Source organism: Dendronephthya gigantea, unplaced genomic scaffold (genome assembly GCF_004324835.1).
Source record: "Dendronephthya gigantea isolate DGI-Jeju-01 unplaced genomic scaffold, DenGig_1.0 000192F, whole genome shotgun sequence".
NCBI lineage: Eukaryota > Metazoa > Cnidaria > Anthozoa > Malacalcyonacea > Nephtheidae > Dendronephthya > Dendronephthya gigantea.
In genome coordinates this window covers 178,767-184,863 of record NW_021163202.1, presented here as the reverse complement: position 1 = coordinate 184,863, position 6,097 = coordinate 178,767, and positions in this window count along the sequence as shown.

Here is a 6,097-nt window from a genome sequence, read left to right as displayed (position 1 = left end):
TGCAGATTTGGTACTTTCACCAAGGTCAGGGATTGAATTAGGAGGAACTGTTGTGTACATTGGGGGGTTGTGTTACAATTCCTCTAAAGATGTCGTGTGTCGCTTTAACAAAAATTTGGAGTCAGCAGCAGAGCTTATCAGTCCAGAGCAAGCATATTGCGTTACACCTCGGTTGAATGTCACAGGACTTATCCCTGTCGAATTATCTTTGGATGGTGGTGCCACATACAATTACAGTGGTATTTTCAGATCAAGTAAGTTTACAATCTAGTATTTCAACTTCTTTAGTAACGATCTAGCTAACTGTTACGTTAAAGAGATCAAAGCTGTCAAGCTTGATGGTGCTCTCCACCTGTTCAAAGTCGTTAGTGAAATCGCAAGACCAACTGGACAAGTCGACTGTTCATTTGTTATGAGTATGCAGGATTTCATCCGCAAGTAGAGAGAAGAGAGGGACATCTTCTGTTATTAAGAAACCAGTTTGGAAAGTGCATTGGCGGGAAACATCCGAGTATCGAAGAAACCTAACTGACCAGTGAACTGACGAGTGTCCGAGTAAACTACGCGTCAATGCCATCGAGGTCAAAGATTTCTACAATATTGAAGGGTTTGGCGTAACATGCTCACCGCGCTGTGGAGGTTGTAAGTGTGAGAAGTGCAGAATTGGAGGCAAGGATTATACGTTTAAGGAACAGAGAGAAATATAGCTGATTGAAAGGAAACTGACGTTTGACCAGGCCTAGGAAAAGAAGAAATGGATTGCAGAGTACCCGTGGGTAAGGTACCCAGAGGATTTATGTGAAAACAGCAGGGCAGCGATGGGAGTGCTGATGTCAAAGGAAAAGAGACTTTCCAAAAACGCTAGCCACTTGAAAGTATATCAAGAACAAGTCAAAGATCTGGTCGGCAGGGGCGTTGCGAGGAAGTTAACGAAAAGCGAACTAAATGAGTACACTGGACCACTACACTATATATTTCATAATGAAGTACCGAAACCTGACTCCAAACGGTACCCGTTCGAATTGTATTCAACAGCAGCGCCAGCTACTGTACATGAGGCGTCTTGAATGAATATTGGGCTAAAGGGCCTGACTTGCTTAGTAATTTACCTGGAGTCCTTGAACGATTTACGGAGAACGAAGTCGCGACAATTGGAGACATGAAGAAGATGTACCACTTTGTGAATATCGGTATTGTTGAACAACACACACACCGCTTCTTTTGGCGCGACATGGAGACCAGACATACGAACATCATCTAAACCGTATCATTTGGAGACAAGCCAGCAGGGACCATCGCCACCGTTGACACTCGAAAAAAAGCAGAAGCCGAAAGACAGCAGATTTCAGGCAAGCAACCTACCCGGAAGCAGCCACCGTCTTGAAGATTAACAGTTATATGGATGATATTCTTGATAGCGTGAGCACCAGAGAATGCCTGTTGAATGACAAAAGAGGTATTATCCGGTGAGAATGGAGTAGGTGGATATGGAGAAGACATTTACTTGGAGGAATTGGCATACACGGAAAAGCTTCTTGGAATTTCCTGGGTTCCAGGTGAGGACTGCTTTCACTTTGAAGAGAAACTGAACTTTTTCCCCATGAAGAGAAAAATGCAAACTGGACCAAGCCTTCAAGAAGAACAGATTCCAAGAAAAGTTCCTACTGACCTCACTAAGCGAGTGATTCTATCAAAAGTGAACAGTATTTATGATCCCATGGGATAGGCTGGATCATTCAAGGATCATGATGCGTAAACTTTGGGGGAGCGGGATGAAGCTTGATTGGGATAACCTTGTTCCAAAGGAGTCGGGGCAAGGTTGGACAGAGTTCTTCGAATATCTTTTCCACATGGAAAAGGCAAAGTTCAAGAGATGTATGAAGCCAAGTGAAGCAATCAGTTCCGACCCCGCTCTGTTTATCTTTAGTGATGGATCGCAAGACGCATACCGGGCATGCTCTTATGCTAGATGGGAGTGTAACGATGGAAAATACCGAAGTTGTCTAGTAACATCTACGAATCGTCTTTCCCCAATAAAGAAGATCTCCAATGATTGAGTAGAGTTATATTCAGCTGTTCTAAACAAATGGTTAAAAGCATTGATCGAGGAAAAGTCGAGATATTAGTTCAGCGAGTATTAAAAAATCGTCGATCCCCAAATTGTACTCGTAATAATACGGAAAGAAACGTATAGTTTCAATGCATTCGCAGCCACGCACATAGGGGAAATTCAAGAAAAAACAACATCTAACGAATGGGTAGTAAAGCAAACCTTCAATGGAACAGAACTCCTAGAGAGAATTTGGTGTTGTAAATTATAATTACGACAAAGACGCAGCCGTTAACATCCCAGCAGCTGAAAACGACTTCACACGTTACTCTTCGTACAACAAACTGATGAGAGTTACCGCAAGAGACATTGCTACGGCCTCCGGAGAACGACAACCAAGTTAGGCGCTCACGTCTGTTCGCGGAACACACCCAAAACCGAAGTCATCAATGTGTCGCAGCTATTACGAGTAAAGTGCGGTTGCGATTCTCGATCCCGAAACTTCAATCAAGTCAATTAAATTCAAATACGTGGCATGTAAGAAGATGGATAAGACCCTGTCTTGTCAGATTATGGGAAAACTACCAGAAGATTGTCTTAACTTGCACGACTGTGGTCCTCTACTGCAATAGACCTATTCGGACACTTCAAGATTCGAGACGAAGTAAAGAAGAGAACCATTGGGAAAGCCTTCAAAGTAATATTTAATTGTCTGGAAACATGAGCTGTTCATGTTGATTTTTAACCAGATTATAGCAATTAGCAACTAACAATTAACAGCCGGTTGGTGGTAATTTTACCTGGGGACGACCAGGACAAGCGATAAAATAAGAGTTAAGAAATCACGGATAGCAACACGGAAACTCATAATTAAGCTTGTAGAGTTTGTTGAGCTTTAGAAGACTGTCTTTTACTCGTTAGTATTTCTAGAGAACGCAGAGCAACGTTTTGCTGAGGATCCGATCGTTTCCGATTATTGACTTCCAAGCGATGGTATTTTGTAGTTTTTAGCGCCATTTTTTAGGCTATTCAGTTATATGAAAGTGTTGTGATTGTGTGTAGTATGTAGCAGATTATCGTTTTTGTAGCTGCTTTATTGAAGATATCACCGTGTAATTATTTGTTTTAGACTGTAGTTAATCCACGCAATGTTTGTACTTTATGAAACCTTCATTTTTTTATATATATATGTAGATTTGTATTATACTGAGATTGGGAAACTATTAAATATATCATTAATGAAAATCAGTGTTTCTGACACGGCGGTATAGTAAAGAACGGTCGGCAAAACACTAACCAACTAAAGTCGAGTAGCCCGCCTGACGACTTTATCCCGCTATGTAAATTTCGAGTTATTTTAATTATTCACTTGTTTAGAAATTTCATTGTAGGTGTATCGTTTTCACAGTCAATGAACACCAACTACACATCAATCAAAGAAAGTTCAAAGCATGAATTAATAATATTTCTATTGCATTTTGGTTAGTGAAAATGCGTATATTAGTAATGCACTTAGTTTAATTCATCCACATGCAACATTAATTGTTGTATGTTTTTTTTATTCAGTTCCGATCGGACGAAATCCTCCAGATATCGAGGGGCTTGAAATGAAGCAATGGGTAAACTCAACAAAAACAGTTTTGACTTGGGATCAAAATGCCATCAACGCGACCCACATTGATATTGAAATATCCCATTTTGACACATTTGACTTCCATCTTCACCATGGGAGCTTGAAAATATTTAAGAAGGTTCCAAACTCTGGCAGTTACGCGTTTGATTTCAGCGAGAAAAGTCTTTCTATGAATGATAGGTGGGCCCCCTTAAGTTATTTTCGTTCAGAGAATGTAATTTATATGAACACAATTACAATTTATTAGAATAAACGGTTTCCAACTTATGTCGAAAACACATGCACTGGCTCGGGTGTTCACACTATCGCTTATTATATTAGTTTTTGCAACTTGTCACAATGCTGCAAAATTTAATCAAGGGTATTTTCTTGTAGAGGGAGACGAAAACGAAGAAATACAAATAAGGGATCCGACATTGCAATCGTCAGCATAAAACCCTCGTTAGTGAGAAAGAAACGATTCATAGGAAAAATTTTTAAGTTTGTTTCACGAATCTTTAGCTCCCCTTTCCTTCGTAAAGTGAAGTATATTTTGAAGGGGGCTGGTGAAGTCTACTGCAGAATTTGGCATGCATTTCAAAACAGGGATGAAAATAAAATATTGCAAGGTATGAAAAATATAATTATCTGGTCATAGTTCCATATTTTTACCTTTATCAAGCAATTGTTTCTCACTTAAGATTATTGTTGAGTGCATTGGTTTGAGCCGTTAGAATAAGCGATTTCATATGGAAGCGAATACAATAAAAATAAAGAACAGTTCAATGAAAAATGAGTCAATTACAGGTTCCTCCGAAACTATGAAACTGGTGCAGGTGCTTATATTAGTCTTGTCGTGCCAAGGAATTAAGTGCACTGGAAACATTAAACGTTGGCTTAATTTTCAATAACTTTACGCCATATTTTGTTGCCTCCATTGTTTCTACACAAATGGAATAGAAATTCTTATTAAAAATTTTGAGGAATATTATTTTCAAAAGCTATATTCACTGCCTGAGCAGCAACTAGTGCCTCATAACAAACCTCTAGGCAAGCTTAAAAATTTTCAACACTGAAATTATGCTAAAGATACATGTAGTCCACTTAATATTTACATTATTAAACTTTTAGAAATTTAATCACTGGGCTTTTCAGTAGGGTTTTCACTTTTTTCTCAAATTCCCTAACGAACTAATAACGATTTCACATCGCTTAATTAGATTACTCTTATTTGTAGATGAGTTACCTCCATGTCCTCCGCGGCATCAACAGATATTAGTTGACGATCGATTTGAACCTGATGGAGCAGGTTTTCTCACAGGGTTTTTTCATCCTGGAAGTACGTCTTGTTTCCGATCAAGGGATGCTAGGTACGGAGGAGGTTGAAACATTCTGGCGGGTAGCATATTGTTTTTTCAATCAAATGAGTATTAATACATACAATATGACAAGCGAAAAATATTAAAATGACAAGCGAGTTTGAATTATTAATAAAGTACCGATTACTAAAGTGTGCTCTTTCCAAATTGGACCAAAACTATGCCTTACAGGTGTGAAAAGTATACCAAATTGGTAAAAGTGTGTAGTTAAGCTGCGAAATATTGAAAAAATGTTGAAAATTTTGCTCCGCAAAAAACTACCCGTAAAAAAGGTGAGGGCCGGTTTTTCCTGCGTAATGCAAAATGATATAAAGTTGATTGGTTAATTACACGTCTAAATTTTTACACTTTGCAACCACACTTCTTCCTTTTTCTTTTGTTCATTTTGGAATATTAATGTTCTTTCCAGCTGTACTAATGAACTACGCTGTACTAAAGAGAAATATTATATCCTATTGCGTCAAAATTTTAAAATTGCATTAAATAATTATATGTTTTTGTTATTAAATGCCCCTAATCAGTCTAGCACGCATTTGGTATTGCATTCTCTTATCCTAAATAAATATAAAAATAAATATCATGCTCCAAACCACCAGAAAAGTAAAAAATCTTCAAAGACAAAGACTGGAGGTGAAATGTTATCTTTCGAACGTTTACTCAGTGATTGCAGTCGAATCTAAAAGTTTTGAAATTAAATTCACAGGTAAAACAGTTTGAAGTTAAAGCGATCGTGGAACGCATATTCAATGCACATATCCTTTTAAAATAAGCTGACATATTATGAATTATTCCCTATTTATTATGAATTTCCTTTCTTATTCAATCGGAGAGTTGTTTTTTCAAAGTGACAGATGAAGAAATGCGTGATTTTAATTTACTTTACCTGAAAGCAAAAAAAAGTGAAAAAATGAGGCCGAAATTATTTTCAAGGTTAAAAAATATTTTGTAGAACGCCTTTCAACTTTATTTTGCGAAAAATTGTTTCATTCGAATCTCCGTAAAACTGTTCAGATATTTGTTTACGTTTGTAAAATAGATTAACAGTCTTCACTCGTT